The 21,345-nt window shown below is 35.4% G+C and overlaps 1 protein-coding gene across 5 annotated transcripts in view; it reads right to left on the reverse strand.

Moving 5' to 3' along the window:
- The window catches only part of DIO2 (iodothyronine deiodinase 2), a 122,202-nt gene that overhangs the window by 71,598 nt on the left and 29,259 nt on the right, over nt 1-21,345 (reverse strand). For 2 of the 5 annotated variants that reach the window (XM_028496244.2, XM_024117201.3), the window contains exons 2-3: nt 16,168-16,307; nt 8,488-8,562 (exon numbers count right to left, since the gene is read on the reverse strand). The exons of 2 other annotated variants lie outside the window; for them this stretch is intronic. The gene's annotated coding sequence lies outside the window, so the exon portion shown is untranslated. The remainder of the gene's footprint in view (nt 1-8,487; nt 8,563-16,167; nt 16,308-21,345) is intronic. One more of the 5 variants, XM_055088658.1, reaches the window with a different exon arrangement.

The following is a 21,345-nucleotide window of genomic DNA, read 5'->3' on the forward strand; positions in this document are numbered from 1 at the left end:
GATCAAGGGATCAATCCAAGAAGATGATATAACAATTATAAATATATATGCACCCAACATAGGAGCACCTCAATACATAAGGCAAATGCTAACAACTATAGAAGACATATTCAACAGTAACACAATAATCGTGGGCAACTTTAACACCTCACTTACACCAATGGCCAGATCATCCAGACAGAAAATTAACAAGGAAACACAAACATTAAATGACACAATAGATCAGATAGATTTTATTGATATTTATAGGACATTCCATCCAAAACCAGCAGATTACACTTTTTTCTCAAGTGCACACAGAACATTCTCCAGGATAGATCACATCTTGGGTCACAAATCAAGCCTCAGTAAATTTCAGAAAACTGAAATCATATCAAGCATCTTTTCTGACCATAATGCTATGAGATTAGAAATCAGTTACAGGGAAAAAAACGTAAAAAACACAAACACATGGAGGCTAAACAATACGTTACTAAATAACCAAGAGATCACTGAAGAAATCAATCAATGAGGAAATCAAAGTATAGCTAGAGACAAATGACAACGAAAACACAATTATCCAAAACGTATGGGATGCAGCAAAAGCAGTTCTAAGAGGGAAGTATATAGCAATAAAATCCTACCTCAAGAAACAAAAAAAATCTCAAATAAACAATTTAACCTTACACCTAAAGGAACTGGAGAAAGAAGAACATAAAACCCCAAAGATAGTAGAACGAAAGAAATCATAAAGATCAAAGCAGAAATAAATGAAATAGAAACAAAGAAAACAACAGCAAAGATCAATAAAACTAAAAGCAAGTTCTTTGAGAAGATAAACAAAATTGATAAACCTTTAGCCAGATTCATCAAGAAAAAGAGGGAGAGGACTCAACTCAATAAAATTAGAAGTAAAAAGGAGAAGTTACAACAGACACCACAGAAGTACAAAGCATCACAAGAGAATACTTACTACGAGCAACTCTATGCCAATAAAATGGACAACCTGGAAGAAATGGACAAATTCTTAGAAAGGTATAACCTTCCAAGACTGAACCAGGAAGAAATAGAAAATATGAACAGACCAATCACAAGTAATGAAATTGAAACTGTGATTAAAAATCTTCCAACAAACAAAAGTCCAGGACCAGATGGCTTCACAGGTGAATACTAACAAACATTTAGAGAAGAGCTAACACCCAGCCTTCTCAAACTCTTCCAAAAAATTGCAGAGGAAGGAACACTCCCAAACTCATTTGATGGGGCCACCATCACCCTAATACCAAAACCAGACAAAGATACTACAAAAAAAGAAAATTACAGACCAGTATCATTGATTAATATAGGTGCAAAAATCCTCAACAAAATACTAGCAAACAGAATCCAACAACACATTAAAAAGATCATACACCATGATCAAGTGGGATTTATCCCAGGGATGCAAGGATTCTTCAATATATGCAAATCAATCAATGTGATACACCATATTAACGAATTGAAGAATAAAAACCATATGATTATCTCAATAGATGCAGAAAAAACATTTGACAAAATTCAACACCCATTTATGATAAAAACTCTCCAGAAAGTGGGCATAGATGGAACCTACCTTAACATAATAAAGGCCATATATGACAAACCCACAGCAAACATCATTCTCAGTGGTGAAAAACTAAAGGCATTTCCTCTAAGATCAGGAACAAGGCAAGGTTGCCCACTCTCACCACTATTATTCAACATAGTTTTGGTGGCCTAGCCATGGCAATCAGACAAGAAAAAGAAATAAGAGGAAACCAAATCGGAAAAGAAGTAAAACTGTCATTGTTTGCAGATGATATGATACTACACATAGAGAATCCTAAAGATGCCATCAGAAAACTACTAGAGCTAATCAATGAATTTAGTAAAGTTGCAGGATACAAAATTAATGCACAGAAATCTCTTGCATTCTTATACACTAACAACGAAAGATCAGAAAGAGAAATTAAGGAAACAATCCCATTCACCACTGCAAAAAAGGAATAAAATACCTAGGAATAAACCGACCTAAGGAGGTAAAAGACCTGAACTCAGAAAACAATAAGACACTGATGAAAGAAATCAAAGGTGACACAAACAGATGGAGTGATATACCATGTTCTTGGATTGGAAGAATCAATATTGTGAAAATGACTATACTACCCAAAAGAATCTACAGATTCAACACAATCCCTATCAAACTACCAATGACATTTTTCACAGAACTAGAACCAAAAATCTTAAAATTTGTATGGAGACACAAAAGATTCCAAATAGCCAAAGCAATCTTGAGGGAAAATGATGGAGCTGGAGGAATCAGACGCCCTGACTTCAGACTATACTATAAAGCTACTGTAATCAAGACAACATGGTACGGGCACAAAAACAGAAATATGGATCAGTGGAATAGGATAGAAAGCCCAGAGGTAAATCCACATACCTATGGTCAACTAATTTAGGACAAAGGAGGCAAGGACATACAATGGAGAAAAGACAGTCTCTTCAATAAGTGGTGCTGGGAAAACTGGACAGCTACATGTACAAGAATGAAATTAGAACACTCCCTAACACTATACACAAAAATAAACTCAAAATGGGTTGAAGACCTAAATGTAAGACCAGACACTATAAAACTCTTAGAGGAAAACATAGGAAGAACACTCTTTGACATAAATCACAGCGAGATCTTTTTTGACCCACCTCCCAAAGTAATGGAAATAAAAACAAAAATAAACAAATGGGACCTAATGAACCTTAAAAGCTTTTGCACAGCGAAGGAAACTATCAACAATAGGAAAAGACATCCCTCAGAATGGGAGAAAATATTTGCAAACGAATCAACGGACAAAGGATTAATCTCCAAAATATATAAACAGCTCATGCAGCTCAATATTAAAAAAACAAACAACCCAATCAAAAAATGGGCAGAAAACCTAATTAGACATTTCTCCAAAGAAGACATACAGAAGATGTGCCAAGAGGCACATGAGGGGCTGCTCAACATCACTAATTATTAGAGAAATGCAAATCAAAACTACAATGAGATATCACCTCACACTGGTCAGAATGGGCATCATCCGAAAATCTACAACCAACAAGTGCTGTAAAAACAGAGCTACCATATGATCCAGCAATCCCACTCCTGGGCATATATCCGGAGAAAACCATAATTCAAAAAGACACATGCACTCCAATGTTCATTGCAGCACTATTTACAATAGCCAGGTCATGGTGCAATTTAAATGCCCATCGACAGACAATTGGATAAAGAAGATGTGGCACATATATACAATGGAATATTACTCAGCCATAAAAAGGAAGGAAATTGGGTCATTTGTAGAAATATGGATGGACCTAGAGACTGTCATACAGAGTGAAGAAAGTCAGAGAAAAACAAATATCATATGTTAACACATATATGTGGAATCTATAAAAATGGTACAGATGAACTGGTTTGCAAGGCAGAAATAGAGACACAGATGTAGAGAACAAACATATGGATATCAAGGGGGGATTGCGGGGGTGGGGTGGGATGAACTGAGAGATTGGGATTGACATATATACACTAATATGTATAATATAGATAATAAGAATCTGCTGTATAAAAAATAAAATTCCAAAACATAAAAATAAAACAATAAAATAAAATGGTCCTTGAAGTAAAAAAAAAAGATGGGAGTAAAAGAAACTGGATGTATTCAGACTATTTCTAGAGAAAATGTGAAGCACAGCACAGCTGTTAAAATTGTTATAAATAACAATCATTAAAAATATTCATATGATACTTTGTTTATTGCATTTTGGAAGTTACCTCAATTTTTAAACAATTTTATTGATATATAATTTACATACCATAAAGTTTATTTATTTAAAGTATACAATTCAATGGATTTTAGTATATTTACAGAGTTGTACAAGATCACCATGATCTTATTTTGGAACAGTTTCATCACTCCATAAAGAAACTTAATGCCCCTTAGCAGTTACTCCCATCCCCTCCCTTACCCCTTCTCCCATCCACAGGCAAAAACTAATCTACTTTCTGCCTCTGTAGATTAGCTTATTCTGAGCATTTCATATAAACAGAATCATACCACATGTGATATTTTGTGACTGATTCTTTTACTTAGCATACTGTTTCTGAGGTTCATTGATGTTACAGCATGTAGCAGTAATTCATTCCTTTTTATTATAGAATAATATTCTATAGTATCGCTATGCCACATTTTGTTTTTCCATTTACCAGTTGGTAGGTATTTGGGATGTTTCCACTTTTTTGGCTACTAATAAATAATGCTGCTTTAAACATCTGTATACACATTTCTGTGTGAACATGTTTTCACTTCTGTTGGTTAGGTATCTAGGAGTGGAATTGTTGAGTCATATGGTAACTCCATGCCTAACATTTTGAGGAACTGCTAAATAGTTTTCCAGAGTAGTTGTAACTTTTATAATCCCACCAGCAATGTATGAGAGTTCCAATTTCTCACATCTTCACTAATAATTGTTATTTTCTCTCTTTTTTATCATAGTCATTCAGTGGGCATAAATTGGTATCTCATTGTGGTTCTGATTTGCATTTTCCTAAAAACTAATAATTTTGAGCATCTTTTCATATGCTTATTCAACATTCCTATAGCTTTGGAGAACTGCCTGTTCCAATCCTTTGTCCATTTTTAAAATTAGGTTGTTTGTCTCATTGAGTAGTAAGCATTCTTTATATATTCTAGATTCAAGAATCAGCTATATGACTTGCAAATATTTTCTCTCATTCTGTGGGTTGTCTTTTCACTTTCTTCATGGTGTCCTTTGAAGCACAAAAGTCTTTAATTTTCATGAAGTACAACTTACCAATCTTTGCTTTTATTAATTATGCTTTTGATGTAATTCCTAAGAAATCATCACCTCACCCAAGGTCACAGAGAGTTAATACTGTTTTCTTCTAAGAGCTTTTTAGTTTTAACTCTTACATTAAGTCTATAATATACCTTGAGTTCATTTTTGTGTATACTATTAGGTAGAAATCTAAATCCATTCTTACGCATATGAATATTTAGTTATCCCAACACCTTCTGTTGAAAAAACTATTCTTTCTTCTATTGAATTGACTTGGCCCTTTGTCAGAAGTCAACTGACCAAAAATACTAAGGTTTATTTCTAGATTCTTAATTCGATTCCATTGATCTATATGTTTATTCTTGTGCCAGCACCACATTGTCCTGATTACTATAGTTTGTAGTAGGTTTTGAAATGGGGAAGTGTGAGTCTTCCAACTTTGTTCTTTTTCAAGACTGTTTTGGCTAGTCTGATCCTCTGACATTTCCATGTGAATTTTGGGATCAGTTTGTCAATTTCTCCAAAAAAGCTATCTTGGTGGGAATGTAAATTGATACAGCCACTATGGAGAACAGTATGGAGTTTCCTTAAAAAACCAGAAATAGAATTACCATATGACCCAGCAATCCCACTACTGGGCATATACCCAGAGAAAACCATAATTCAAAAAGACACATGCACTCCAATGTTCATTGCAGCACTATTTACAATAGCCAGGTCATGGTGCAATTTAAATGCCCATCGACAGACAATTGGATAAAGAAGATGTGGCACATATATACAATGGAATATTACTCAGCCATAAAAAGGAAGGAAATTGGGTCATTTGTAGAAATATGGATGGACCTAGAGACTGTCATACAGAGTGAAGAAAGTCAGAGAAAAACAAATATCATATGTTAACACATATATGTGGAATCTATAAAAATGGTACAGATGAACTGGTTTGCAAGGCAGAAATAGAGACACAGATGTAGAGAACAAACATATGGATATCAAGGGGGGATTGCGGGGGTGGGGTGGGATGAACTGAGAGATTGGGATTGACATATATACACTAATATGTATAATATAGATAATAAGAATCTGCTGTATAAAAAATAAAATTCCAAAACATAAAAATAAAACAATAAAATAAAATGGTCCTTGAAGTAAAAAAAAAAGATGGGAGTAAAAGAAACTGGATGTATTCAGACTATTTCTAGAGAAAATGTGAAGCACAGCACAGCTGTTAAAATTGTTATAAATAACAATCATTAAAAATATTCATATGATACTTTGTTTATTGCATTTTGGAAGTTACCTCAATTTTTAAACAATTTTATTGATATATAATTTACATACCATAAAGTTTATTTATTTAAAGTATACAATTCAATGGATTTTAGTATATTTACAGAGTTGTACAAGATCACCATGATCTTATTTTGGAACAGTTTCATCACTCCATAAAGAAACTTAATGCCCCTTAGCAGTTACTCCCATCCCCTCCCTTACCCCTTCTCCCATCCACAGGCAAAAACTAATCTACTTTCTGCCTCTGTAGATTAGCTTATTCTGAGCATTTCATATAAACAGAATCATACCACATGTGATATTTTGTGACTGATTCTTTTACTTAGCATACTGTTTCTGAGGTTCATTGATGTTACAGCATGTAGCAGTAATTCATTCCTTTTTATTATAGAATAATATTCTATAGTATCGCTATGCCACATTTTGTTTTTCCATTTACCAGTTGGTAGGTATTTGGGATGTTTCCACTTTTTTGGCTACTAATAAATAATGCTGCTTTAAACATCTGTATACACATTTCTGTGTGAACATGTTTTCACTTCTGTTGGTTAGGTATCTAGGAGTGGAATTGTTGAGTCATATGGTAACTCCATGCCTAACATTTTGAGGAACTGCTAAATAGTTTTCCAGAGTAGTTGTAACTTTTATAATCCCACCAGCAATGTATGAGAGTTCCAATTTCTCACATCTTCACTAATAATTGTTATTTTCTCTCTTTTTTATCATAGTCATTCAGTGGGCATAAATTGGTATCTCATTGTGGTTCTGATTTGCATTTTCCTAAAAACTAATAATTTTGAGCATCTTTTCATATGCTTATTCAACATTCCTATAGCTTTGGAGAACTGCCTGTTCCAATCCTTTGTCCATTTTTAAAATTAGGTTGTTTGTCTCATTGAGTAGTAAGCATTCTTTATATATTCTAGATTCAAGAATCAGCTATATGACTTGCAAATATTTTCTCTCATTCTGTGGGTTGTCTTTTCACTTTCTTCATGGTGTCCTTTGAAGCACAAAAGTCTTTAATTTTCATGAAGTACAACTTACCAATCTTTGCTTTTATTAATTATGCTTTTGATGTAATTCCTAAGAAATCATCACCTCACCCAAGGTCACAGAGAGTTAATACTGTTTTCTTCTAAGAGCTTTTTAGTTTTAACTCTTACATTAAGTCTATAATATACCTTGAGTTCATTTTTGTGTATACTATTAGGTAGAAATCTAAATCCATTCTTACGCATATGAATATTTAGTTATCCCAACACCTTCTGTTGAAAAAACTATTCTTTCTTCTATTGAATTGACTTGGCCCTTTGTCAGAAGTCAACTGACCAAAAATACTAAGGTTTATTTCTAGATTCTTAATTCGATTCCATTGATCTATATGTTTATTCTTGTGCCAGCACCACATTGTCCTGATTACTATAGTTTGTAGTAGGTTTTGAAATGGGGAAGTGTGAGTCTTCCAACTTTGTTCTTTTTCAAGACTGTTTTGGCTAGTCTGATCCTCTGACATTTCCATGTGAATTTTGGGATCAGTTTGTCAATTTCTCCAAAAAAGCTATCTGGGATTTTGATAGGGACATACATTGAATCTATAAGAGGTTAACTCTTTAATACCTTTCATTAGGAACAAACTCTCATGATTAATTATGCAAAAAATGACTAATTATTTCAAATTTGATGAAAAGTTAAAAATATAGTCACACTTTATAATCAGTTGTCAGCAATAACAAACACATGCTAGGTAATAAGCAATCAATTGTGAAACATAGGGAGGATACAAGGAAATATACTGGGATTTCTAAAAATATATTTATGGGCACAAAACTTAAGGTCTACAAAAATATTAAAGATACGAAAAAAATCTATTTGTTCCAAAATACGAAAACTAACAAATCTAAATTCACAGTTGTTCAATTATGTCAAATAGCCAATTACAGCTTAACCCTTGAAATGGTTATATATCAATATAACAACATTTAACTCATAAGAATATCCAAGTTCATATATGACAAACCAAAATCATAAAATTAATTTAAAAAAATGTTATAGCAGAGGGCTTCCCTGGTGGTGCAGTGGTTAAGAATCCACCTGCCATTGCAGGGAACACGGGTTCGAGCCCTGGTCTGGGAAGATCCCACATGCCACAGAGCAACTAAGCCTGTGCTCCACAACTACTGAGCCTGCGCTCTAGAGCCCATGAGCCACAACTGAAGCCCACGTGCCTAGAGCCCGTGCTCCGCAGCAGGAGAAGCCACCACAATGAGAAGCCCACACACCACAACAAAGACCCAATGCAGCCAAATATTTTTAAAAAATAAATTAAAAAAATGTTATAGCAAAGGTTTTGCTTACCTGATTAAAAAAGAAGACTGATAGCGTTTGCAATGATTCTAATTCTAATACATCAAAAATTCTTTCAGGTAAGATCTGAAAAAATCAGAAAACCTATTGTCATTAACGTCTTTAAAAAGCCATAGAAACAACTGTAAAGGAATCACATAAATTCTCAACTCTGCAGAATGAAAATATTTTATGTGCTTCTTTGAAATGTAAACAAATTGCATAGTATCTTTATTGTGATCTGTTACTCTACAGTATAGAAATCAAGCAATATTAGATCATACAATAGTCTAAGAAAAACCACTTCTCTCTTTGACCTAGTTTCAAAAGCATTTTCCCTTGGCTTTGAAGATGAATAAATATGCTTGTAAAAGTACTGGATCAGTCCATCCACCCTTAGTAATGGATTCTATTAATTATCATCTGGTTCCTGTTAATTTTTAAGTTCTACTTGGAAAAAAATGCTTTATCGTATAAACCTTTTAATTTCTCTTTTATTTACCAAATGATTGTATACTGGTTGCTCAGGGGATCCCTAGTTATATTTAGCCTTTGATTATCCCCCTTAATAGGAACAGAAACTTTAAAGATATTCCCACAGCTAAACAAGTATCATGAATCGAGAAACTTGAAAGTAACTTCCCTTGTAACCCCCTTAGTTATTCCAAAAATGCTGAATGCTGGAGTTACCATTTTCTTCAATGAAGACATTTCTACAAAACAGCCATTATTATCCATTGTACTTCTCAAGCACCACTATGTTTGTTATGTAAGCAAGATTTATAGAAGGTAAAAATTTTGCCCAGCAACAGCTAAAGGAAAAATGTTATTCATAATCTTCAGTTCTATTAAGACAAAAATATTGGCAAAGAGATTGTGATTATTTCCTTTTCAAACTGGTTGTCATTTCCTAATTCTAGATGCACTAGAAATTTGAAGCTCACTGGGAAGATGAGTGATTTCACGTTCTGTGTCTAATAAATGGCTCAGTAGCCCTCCCTTTAGCAGTTGAACTATACTTTAAGTTAATGTGCTAACTGAATAATAGAAATCTAAAGATAAGAGTACATTTGCAAATTGAGCATATTCCTATTGCCATTTTGTGATGCATATAATTGGTTTTGGAAATGTTCAGTTTACCAGAATCAAAAAGGTTGTGCCTAAAGAAACTGGCAAATTGTTTATCCTCTTGGTAGCTTAATAATGATAATTTTTAAAAATTGAGTTTCATACACAGGCAGTCAATACTACTTACTACTATGAATATCTGAATCTTATATAAACTTTACCAGATTATTCACAATTATAATGAAAAATGAGAATATCTGAAGACATCTTTGACTATTACACTTTCTTACGAAAGAGGATAAACAAACGTTTATCAAAGTGCATCTTTCTTTTGGTATATTGTAGAACTAACCACGTTCTACAAAATATTTAGCCAGAGGACTGCTAGTTCATTAAAATCAAGAAAAAAAATTATCATTAACTTTAATAGACAGTGCTGATTTCCACTGGATTCTTTCAACCTGTTGCTTTTCCATCACTGTTCCCTTTCTTTGTGAGTCTTTCTCAACTCCATGAGGAGAGGGTTTATGGATGAGAACACCTAAGTTTTAGAGAAGTTACATAAGTTGATTGAGGTCACACTGCAAATAATGACAGAATCTTGATCCAATTAAAAATGAATCTTTTTTCATTATACCATTATTCTATGCATCTCTCTTCAGCCAGTAGCGATTATTGCTACTATCATTACCACCATCACTCTGATTTTGCCTCCTCTCCCTTGAACTATACATCTAAGCCCTCACATCAAAGTAGTATGCATGTTTTAGGGAAATTTAAGGTAGAATTGGGAGTCCTGGCATTGAGAGCCTAACTTGAAGGTGACTTCAAATCTGGGTATAAAAAAGCTACAAATGAGAAAGCCTGTTCTTCATAAAAGAAGCCTCTGAGAACAATGGATGTCACAGTGAGACGACAGGGAAAAGCAGAGCATGACTCAGATGTTCTCAAATGCACCAGCTCTTTACTACCTCATGTTAGAGGTACTAGAGGTACGTCTGTTTTATAGTTCTTCTAAAGAAGGCATCTACACCAAAGCATTCATGAGTGGTGCAGATTTTACTGAAGATTTTGTAGGGAAGATGGAGAAAGAGATTTAAATTGTATATTCCTCCAAAACCTTCAAAGGCACCCATCAGAGACATTTTCTTTTCCAAATCACTACCAGCATTTCTCTTCCTCTTCTCTTTCACCACATGCTGCCCCACCTGTTGAATCTTTTCCTTCCCCAGTTTTCTCAGGATCATCAAATACTTTTCCCCTTTAGAATGCTGAAAATTTCAACTCTGCCTCAGGAACTACCCTCTCACTGTATCCCAAACCCCATGACACTCAGAAAAATAAAGGCCTTCTAATTTACATCACCCATTCTCCATAGCAGGCGACAAGAAAGGATAGTATTTTTTTTAAAAAACAGAAGCTTCGCTGTCCAGAATCACCATCCATGAAAATTATGTGGACTAATGCCATTCCTCATGTTATACTATACCTGCATCCATGTTAATTCTGTCTGTCTTCACCTTGGTCTGACTCTTACCCTCATTTTTACTGCAAATCTTGAACCTGTTTGATGTTGGCCAAAAATTGGAATGCACCCTGCTTCCAAAGATTTTATACGTAACAATTAACACAGTCCCATTTATTTAGCATTTTCTAATAATAAGCATTTCCACATTTATCAGTGTGGTGAGCACTTTACAAATAATTACATTTAAACCTCCCAACAAGTCTACTAAATCGTTATCACTTCTTGCATCTGTCCCTTGCCCTTCCCCTTATCATGAAAAAAGACTTTCTTCTTGGTGCTCACATGTTGGTGGGAAAGAGACAGTGTGCTCACTAAGCAGCCAGGAACCGGTTGCTGAACAGCAGGGGATAGGTAGGTAACAATTATTCAGTACTGACCGTGATTTCACATCTAAATGGTTTATTGAGACAAAGAAATTACGCCATATTTAAATTTAATTCACTGAGTTTATGTAGTGAGTAATAACTTCTCAAATGGTGTCGACTGCGTGATCTTCCGTAATCTTTATAGCAACCCTAAGGAAAAAATATTATTATGACCCAATTTTCACAGACCAGGAGAGGCGACTCATAGATGTTGAGAAACCTATACATAAATCTGCTAGCAGATGGCAGATGCGACAGCTGTCTTTATCTTCTCTCTCCAGACTTTATGTACTGATACTTTGAAAAATACCATGAATATATATATGTAACTATATGTATATGCATATAGTATGCATATACTAGTATGTGTGTTTAAATGTCTGTCTCACAAGGAAATGGCAACTGGCTTATAAGGCTGAATTATTTAATATGGAAACTAATAACAGCTTAACAGTGGCCCCTCTAAAAAAGCTAAAAGTTCAAGTTCGGTGAATTGATTCAGAGATTTATAAACCTAGAATTTAAAATTTACTTCAATTTCATCATTTAAAGCTCATATTTTGCCATCTGTAACCTAGAGGTAGTTATTACAGAATTTTGTGTTATTTTCAAACGTTGTTTCAAAAGATAAGTTTATTTTGATTTATGTATGGGCGGATATTGGGAGCAGGGGTACCGCAGTCTTTTTAGATCTGAAGGCCTCTAAAATTCTGAACTCAAAGCTGGCAGTAGAGAATACTCCTTCAAGCCATGTAATATTGAAAGGAGAAAAATAGGGTGGTAGTTAGAAGAGAAAAATGTTAAGTAAAGAACCATCAGAATGGGTTGGAATACTGAAATCAACACAACATAATACATTTATTACCAAGTGAATATGACCTGCAAAGCACAGATCATGTTTCAAATACAAAAGAACTTCTGAGAAAAGAGATGGTGACAATCATAACAATAGTTTAACATTTCCTTAACACATACAATGTGCCAAGAACTTCATATGTATCATCTCACTTAATCAGCTCCATGAAGTATTATTATTATCATTTGCACTTGGTAGATAAGAAACTAAGATGTGAGAAGTTATGAAAGAGCCGGAAGTCACCCAGCTTGTGACTGGTTTTAGCCACAGTGTCCAAAGTGTGGCCACCAGCGGCATTCTCTCAGGCATGAGGGGAAGAGAGAGAGTGGGTGGAAGGATAAAACACGGAGCTGCCAATCCCTGCAAATTTACAAAATAGAGAATTAGGGTAATTTCAAACTAAAAAGTTGAAAAAATTAGAGTCCTTTGACAGCTCATACATTAAAAATGGAGGAAGTTCTGTAGCAATAGAGGCTTAATAAAAAGAACAAAATTGATCCCATGAAGTAGATAAAAAGTATAATTCAACAAATCTGTTTGAGCTGGTTTCTCCTGTGGAGCAGCCATGTGATGGAGTTGGGAAGGGGAGGAGACGGGAAGGGAGGAGAGGAGAGGAGATGGTAAATAATGGCTGAAAAGAAACAAGAGACTCATCCTAAGAGTAATGCAAGGAATTCTCAATGAAAAGAGAACAAGAAAAAGTTTAGATGTCATGAGAATCTAAAACATTTGGGTAAGTATTAGAGTTAATTGCTTGAAGTAAGGTTTGGAAAATGACTCCTTAGCTAATCTCCTCTTAGAAAGAAAAGAGGAACATTAAGTAATTTGGTCACAATCATTACAAGAGAGGTTTATATAAAATTTCCTGTATCTCAGGGCCTCACCTTAACTCTTGCTATTCATATCACTATTTTTGATTCCAGAATATTAAGAACTGTGCAATCATGAATAAATGGTAAACATGCTGTGGTGGGTTTGTTTTCCCTTACTCAGGGTTTTCTGTGGGGTGTAGATGGTAGGAGTTACACCATGCATAGCCAGTTGTATTCATTTCATCAGCTGATTATAGACATCCTTCCCAGGAAAGCTTCCTTCCCTGATATGCTCAATTCTATCACCAAACTCTGAGGCACCATGAAGGATTCATGAGGTCAATGATAGTATAGAGATGTGAAATGAAAAATGGAATTGTTTAGATTTGTTGCTCAATCATAATGTGTTTTCTATAATACCAGTGTGGCAAGCTGCACACTTGATCAAAAACATATCTTTATAAGCTGTGGAACCTCATACTTTAGTTATCACTTCTGCATATATGCAGAGTAACACCTCACCTAGGCAGAATGCTGATGAGAAGCAGAAGATAGTTATGCCTCTGAATAGCTAGTGCACATTCACTCCCAAAGCTAATACCTAAAACTTCAATAATTTATTCAGTAAAAAGTTTATTGGACTCTCACTCAGAACCATTTTACTTTTATTTTATATACAATTCTAAGAAATTTGGTATAGCATGGGATTAATCTAAATCAAAGTCACAGGCTCTGCCATATGTTCTCACCCGTGCATTATTTGGTAAGGGGTTTAATCTTTCAAAGCCTCCATTTCCCCACCTGTAAAATGGGGATAAAACATTTACATTTATCATAGGATAGGTTTGAGGATATAATCAGCACATTCACATAAAGTATAAACACAAAGGAGGTACCTTAGAGTTTAAATACAGACATTTTTTTCATAGAACCTGATACCACATAGTGAACCAACTACCTTATCTGAAGCTCAATCAGAGAAATAGCAATCCCTTCCCAAGCCTAGGGGAAACTATTCTGGAATTCTTGAGAGACTGTACATTGATCTCTACAGTGGAAACTCCCTAGGAGATTTTCAAGGGTAATTTTAATTTATATAATTGTCTTTTTGTTGCTAGCATTAATATCTCCCTAAGAATTCAAAATACATAGCAATCTGAACCCAGAGGTAAACGGGCTTTCCTAACCTCATTGCCCTGCATTATTGTAGAATACAATAATCAGTGTTCTTAATAATTAAGTCATCAAGAAAGGGTTAAGTATCTGTTCCCTAATGCTCTGACAAAGAAGATAGAGTAAATAGAGATGTTTAAAAAGATCACTATTTTAAAACACCAGAATTTTTAAACAATATTTTTAGGAAACTTATAGGTATAAATACTCAGCCAGTCAAGAAAAGTCATTCATGAAAAATGGAGCTAATCACAATGCCCAAATATAGGACCACTGTCTTCCCATACATGTATAAAGATGGTTTAATACTCACTCTCCAGTACTTGGACTCAAGACTACCAAGGTAAGGATTTTTGGAAAAGAGTGAGTTACTTAGACATTTGCCCTTTCAGGACCTTTGGTTACTGTACTAAGTTGTTTATCTTCTTATTGATTTGTAGGAGCTCCTTAAATACTAAGGATATTGGCCTTGCTTCTGAATTATAAATAAATTTCCACAGTTTACTCTTTGTTTTATAGTTACTTTTTTGCTATTCAGAGGTCTTAAATTTTAGTATAATCAAATGTGACATAATTTCCTTTTATGATCCCTGAATTGCTGACATATGAAGAAAGCCTTTTTCTAATCCAAGATCATTAAAATATTCTCCTATACTTTCTCCTATCCCCTCTATGGCTTTAATTTCACATTTCAGGCATTAATCCAATTACAGCATATGTGTGTGCATTATGCAAGGTAAACAATTTCCAATAAAACATCTTTTTTTTTTTTTTTTTTTTTGTTGCGGTACACGGGCTTCTCACTGTTGTGGCCTCTCCCGTTGCGGAGCACAGGCTCCGGACGCGCAGGCTCAGCGGCCATGGCTCACGGGCCCAGCCGCTCCGCGGCACGTGGGATCTTCCTGGACCGAGGCACGACCCCGTGTCCCCTGCATCGGCAGGCGGACTCTCAACCACTGCGCCACCAGGGAAGCCCCAAAACATCTTTTTTGAGAATGTAATTTTTAGCCTCTTAATTCACGTAGGCAAAAGCATGGATTTTTACACTATGCCTCGGTAAAATAAATGTTGTAGATTTTTCACATGATTCTAAATTATCAAATCCCTCATATCTCTTAAAATAAGTAAACATTTTGGTGTTGTGACAGAAGGGAAAGGGAACTAACACTGACAGAATGCCTAAAATATGCCAAGCTCTGTCCTGGGCACACGAAATATGCCATTTCATTTAATCCTCACAAAGCTGAGATTCAAAGAAGATAATAATTTACCCCCAAAGTCACATAGCTGATAAAGTGGAACAATGACTCAAAACCAGTTTGTTCTGACTTCAAAACATACATTATTTCTGTGCACAGACACAGAAGTCTTACCTATGTCTAAGGAATGCATGATTGTAAAATTTAGTGGTTAATGTTATTTTTTCCCCAAATGCAAGGTAGCTCATTTAATGCTTTGGTAACAGTTATTATTGTATCTAAGTATAGAAACTGAGGGAAAATGGTAACAGACTTGGGCCTCCTCCTGGGTAAGATGAGGGCTAGAAAAATGTATTATCCTCTTTTTTTCTAGTTGGGTTTTCTGAATTTCTAGACTGAAAGTAAACAGGTGACATGATAATCCATTAAAAATTCCAGGCAGTTGGGAAATTTTGTACTTCTAGGTATAGCTTCCTGCCTTCATACACTCATCCAGAATGTTTAGGACCTAGAAATAAATCACTTTATGAAATCAAATAACATAATCAGAGAATAAAAAGTCAATTCTGTTCATTGCTTTCATGTATAGCCCAACAGAAATATTTATGTTAATGTTATACATGATAATTTTACTGTTATTGCTATATCAATACAAAAAGTTTATAGCACTTTATTGCATAAAAAAACATACATTATCACAGTTGATTTCGACAATCACCACATAAGAGGAAAGCAGGGCAGGCATTATTTTCCCTGTGAGACAAGGTAGCTGAAGTTGCCTATATCCCAAGGCAGAGAATGAATGAAATCAGTTTTTCCCACTATGCTGTACTAGAGAGAAAAGAAGGAAGGGAGGGAGGGAGGGAGGGAGGAAAAGAAAAAAAGGCAGATTTAATCTTAAAATTCAATGCAAATCTAATAAAATAGAATTTCATAATGTTTTAGTTTATTAACATCTGCTTTTAGATTTACCATGTTATAAAAAGAGACGTTATCAACCCTGTCCCTAGAGTTATTTGAGAAGTTAATAGGAGAAATATCTGTCCTTAAGGATCAAAAAAATAACAGGTGGACCAGAAAGTCTGCTGAATTCCATTCTAAGCCAGTAATTAATATTCATAAAGAATTTACAACTACTTTCATATCTTCTTTGAAAAAGTTCAATTCCTCAAACATTGAGTAAACCTACTGTTCTGAGGGGTTCTAAGGAAATACAGTGGTAAATGAGATATCTATAAAAACCAGTGTTAACTGTGCCTGTCTCTGAGAGTGTAGGATTAAGGGAGTTATTTTGGCATATCTCTATCTCTAAATTTTTATGTAATTAGCATGCATTTGCTTTGGAGAGAGAGAGAGAAAGAAAGGGAGGGAAGGAAGGAAGGAAGAAAGGGAGGGAGGGAGGAAGGAAGTAAGGAAATGTGTGGGAAAGAATATAGTATGGTGTCTTATTTTCTACTAGAATAGACCTCCCATGTTAAATCCCTTTAGAAATGCCATGCTAAAGGAGAGGGGAAGCTCACAGTGATTGATCAGTTACTATGTTCAGCTGTTTGCTTAGACGGTTATAAACACTAATCTTATTTATTTCTCACCACAACTTTGCAAAGAAAATATTATTATCCTCATTTTGTAGATTTGGAGACTGACTCTTAGTGAGGTTATATAACTTGCCTTTGGTCACACAACAAGGTTGCAGACCACAGGTACAGTATTCTTTTCACATTGTCATGACACCTTTCTTTGAATCCTGCAGGCAATAGGCTTGCCCCTTGCTGAGTCTGATTTATGACTAAAAGAGAAAATCATGTGAAGTCCCTAAAAGCTTTGTATTTCTTTTTATTTGTAGCTCCGGAATACACCAAACATCAATTCCTATTGAATTATCCCTAGTCCCAATAAACTATTGTGCTAAATCCATTATATCCAATCAGTTGGTTTGCTTGTTGACCAAATTTTCCCACTGGATAAAATGGAAAAATTGTTAACCCCTTGTTTTAAATTAATGTAGTTCAAACAATTGCCCTGAGTGTTCCATAATTAATACTGACTACATATCTACTTCTACCCTGAAATTTTAATTTGTACATTTCAGGTTAGAAACAAAACATGAACTAAACAGAAATGATTCAAGTTGAACCTAGAGAATTTTACTTAATGAAAGAAAACTTCTAGAATTATAAATTAGTAAAAGGAAAGAGTTTTTTAAGTCAATATTTAGTCCAAAAAGTTCAGATTGAATTAATATTGATCATCAAGATGTTAAAGATTCCAATATCTGGAGAAAGACTAATATTTACAAAAAATAAGTAAAGTGATTAGATATTTATTAGAAATAAAATGACTTCTAGCCATCAGGAAAATGTTTTTTCTTGGGAAGTCTTAGTGACCAGAATCAGGGACAAGAGTGACTTTTAGGGTGTCAATGAGGTTTTGTTTCTGGATCTCAGTACTGGTTGCCTGATGAAGCTGTGTTTGCATATTTTCTGGTTGTACTAATATTTTATAGTTCAATAAATGTTTCTGAGAAATGAGGATTATGTTTCTAAGTAAGGACTAAAACATCCTAAATGGTTTTTTTTTTTTTTTTTTTTTTTTTTTTTTTTTTTTTTTTTGCGGTATGCGGGCCTCTCACTGCTGTGACCTCTCCCCTTGCGGAGCACAGGCTCCGGACGCGCAGGCTCAGTGGCCATGGCTCACGGGCCCAGCCGCTCTGCAGAATGTGGGATCACGGGCCCAGCCGCTCCGCGGCATGTGGGATCTTCCCGGACCGGGGCACGAACCCGTGTCCCCTGCATCAGCAGGCGGGCTCTCAACCACTGCGCCACCAGGGAAGCCCTCCTAAATGGTTTTTAAATGATAGTTTTTATGTCTCTGCACTATAGACTTAAAAGAAAAAAAAAAGGGGGGGGGTAATGAAAAGAGCCTAGGTATAGTAGATATCTATTCTTTTGCAAAAGAAAAAGACAAAGAAAATATTTCTTAAAATCATTTCACGGGGGCTTCCCTAGTGGTGCAGTGGTTGAGAGTCCGCCTGCCGATGGAGGGGACACGGATTCGTGCCCCGGTCCAGGAGGATCCCATATGCCGCTTAGCGGCTGGGCCCGTGAGCCATGGCCACTGAGCCTGAGCGTCCGGAGCCTGTGCTCTGCAACGGGAGAGGCCACAACAGTGAGAGGCCCGCGTACCGCAAAAAAAAAAAAAAAAAAAAAAAAAAATCATTTCACTACGGGTAAAATCCAAAAGACAAATTCCTCTTAGTTCTTGTAATCTGTATGTATCTGACCTGGGATAAGAAGGAGTAATCTAAAGTTCTCATACACAACAGGCCCGCAATTAACTCCCCTTTCTTCTACACACACATGCACATACGCACAAACACACACACACTCTAAACTATGTAAACCATCCCTGAAAATAAGCCTTTGTCCTATGAAGAATCACCTTTGAGTATGACTCATACACTCACATTTCTAAGGTTTAACTATAGGATAACTTTCATTAGCATCATGGCTGACAAGCCAAAAATGGGTTGTAAGGTTATTGCTGATCCATGAAATCCTTACTTTTCAAGTTGACTATTTTAACCCCCAATTCTATTTAAAGCCTATTAGAAAATAATTAAAAATAGCAAACTTAGCTTCAACACAAGCTAATAGTTCTCAAACTTTAGAATTCATACGGATCATGTGGAACACTTGTTGAAAACATAAACTTTCAAACTTTATGTCAGAGACACTGATTCAGTAGATCTGTAGGGGTAGCCCCAGGGATCTATGCTTTCCACAGGCATGCCAGGTAACTCTGAAGCAGATAATCAAACACCATACCTTGAGAAACAATGCCATTATTAGAAACTCAAATATGAACAAGTTCCAGCCAAACTCTGCATGGGATTCAAAGAGATCACAATCCAAGCAGTATGCATGGACCTGAATAACCAGATGGTTTTCATCCTGGAAATCTAACAATCAATGATTTGATTCCCCATGAGAGTAAAGCAAGGAAAAAAGACATATCAGGACAGGGGATTTCACCATGTTCTCCTAGTGAGTTTTTACAAGATGTACCCTGGCTGAAGTTTTATACATTTGTAAACTTTTTTCCAGTACTTTCACAAATCTGTGTCCTGTGAGACACAGTGGCTTAAGTGAGGAGAAGGATACAATTCAGTAAACTTTTATGACACCCTGACCCATGTTTGACTAAGACCTAACAAAGACTACCTAGCAGGCAAACACTCCATTTGGAGATAGGCCCCATCCACAGAAGTCATGATTCAACTTGTCACAACAAGTGTACAAGCCTTATATCTGGATTGTCATGGGATGTCAGTCACAGGGTGGCTTACTAAGTTTCCTGAAACTCAGAGTCTCATGATGCCAGAAAAAGCAGCTACCTTGTTTACTCTTTTTCTTAGGCAATCTTTCTCTGCATTATCATTTTGATCATCAACGTGCTTGGGTTGGCAGGAGCCAAAGAAAATTCAAATGCAACCCAGAAACAACAGAAATGTGTCATCCTGGAACAGACATGTGGTCTGTCCAACCTAGGCACCTGCTTCTCATGATGAGTAATGCCAGATGTTTCAGGGAAAGACACAAGCCTTTATTACACATCTGCTTTATGTAATTGTGCAACAATACATCACAAGGGAGTTTTCTTTTTCTGACCCTGGATTAGCCATCAGTTACAGCCTAATATTTCAAGACATCAGCCCTTGAACTCATCCCTGCATCGTTTACTGCACTCTCTCTTAAAAAATAAAAAGAAAGCAGAAAGAAAGAAAGAATATTTGCCCAGTATGTTCAACCATCAACTCTAGACCAAAGCAATTATACTTGTAGACAACCTTCTCTAGCTTCCATTAAGGAGGTGGCTAGACATTTGATATAAGAGTAATAAGTGTTGGTTATAGTAGGTAAATGAGAACTAGCTCTCATCTGCAAATAGCTTTGAAATGAAAATCACTTTCCTGGTAATGCTAAAAGTCAGTATTAGGAAAACCTTACAAAATGTGAATAGCTAACTGAACATAATTCAGGTGAAACTACAGAAAAACTAGTAGCAATTGCGATAATTATAAACACTAACAAACTTTCCTGAATTATATACTCCTGAAAAAATTTAATAAGCAAAAAGCATAACCATAGCATGTTTATTCACTTTTTCACAGACATTTATAGAGTGCCTTCTCTGTGCTAATCACTGTGTTAAGTGCTAGGGAAACAGTCATGGTCTTACCCTTACATAGTTCCATAGGGAAAATGGACAATTGTTAGGGAAAATAGATAAAATAATGATAAATTGAGATATATGTTCTAAAGGAAAACAGCATGGTTATAATACAGAAAAACTGGAGGAACTTGCTTAAAGTTGTCAGGTGAATTTTCCTTAAGATGTGATATTTAAACTGAAGTAAAAGAAAGAAAACTAATATCAGTCCAAAAGCAGGAGAGTACTGTTCTGGGTAGAGGAAATAATGAGGGTAAATCTTGTGGGTAGAAGCTTGGTGTGTTTTAGGAACTGAAAGGAAGTCAGTGTACCTGGGAGTAGATAAGAATCAGCTCTTGAATTAATTTATAGATTATTGTAAGGAGTTTGGGCTTTGTTATAAGTGAGATGGGAAGACATTAAGGACTTAAAGTGGAGAAATGGTATGAACGTATATCCATTTTTAAAAGCTCATATGGGGAAGTCTGTTAGAACAGTGATTATCTAACTTTAAAGTATACACAAAGATTTGGGGATCTTGTCAAAATGCAGATTCTGATTCTCTTAAAGCAGGGCATGAAATTCTGTATTTATAATAAGCTCCTGGGTGATGGTCTGGTCTGGAAGCTACTGGTTCTCAGACCACACTCTGAAGAGC

The sequence above is a fragment of the Physeter macrocephalus genome, chromosome 11 (assembly GCF_002837175.3).
Source record: "Physeter macrocephalus isolate SW-GA chromosome 11, ASM283717v5, whole genome shotgun sequence".
Classification (NCBI taxonomy): domain Eukaryota; kingdom Metazoa; phylum Chordata; class Mammalia; order Artiodactyla; family Physeteridae; genus Physeter; species Physeter macrocephalus.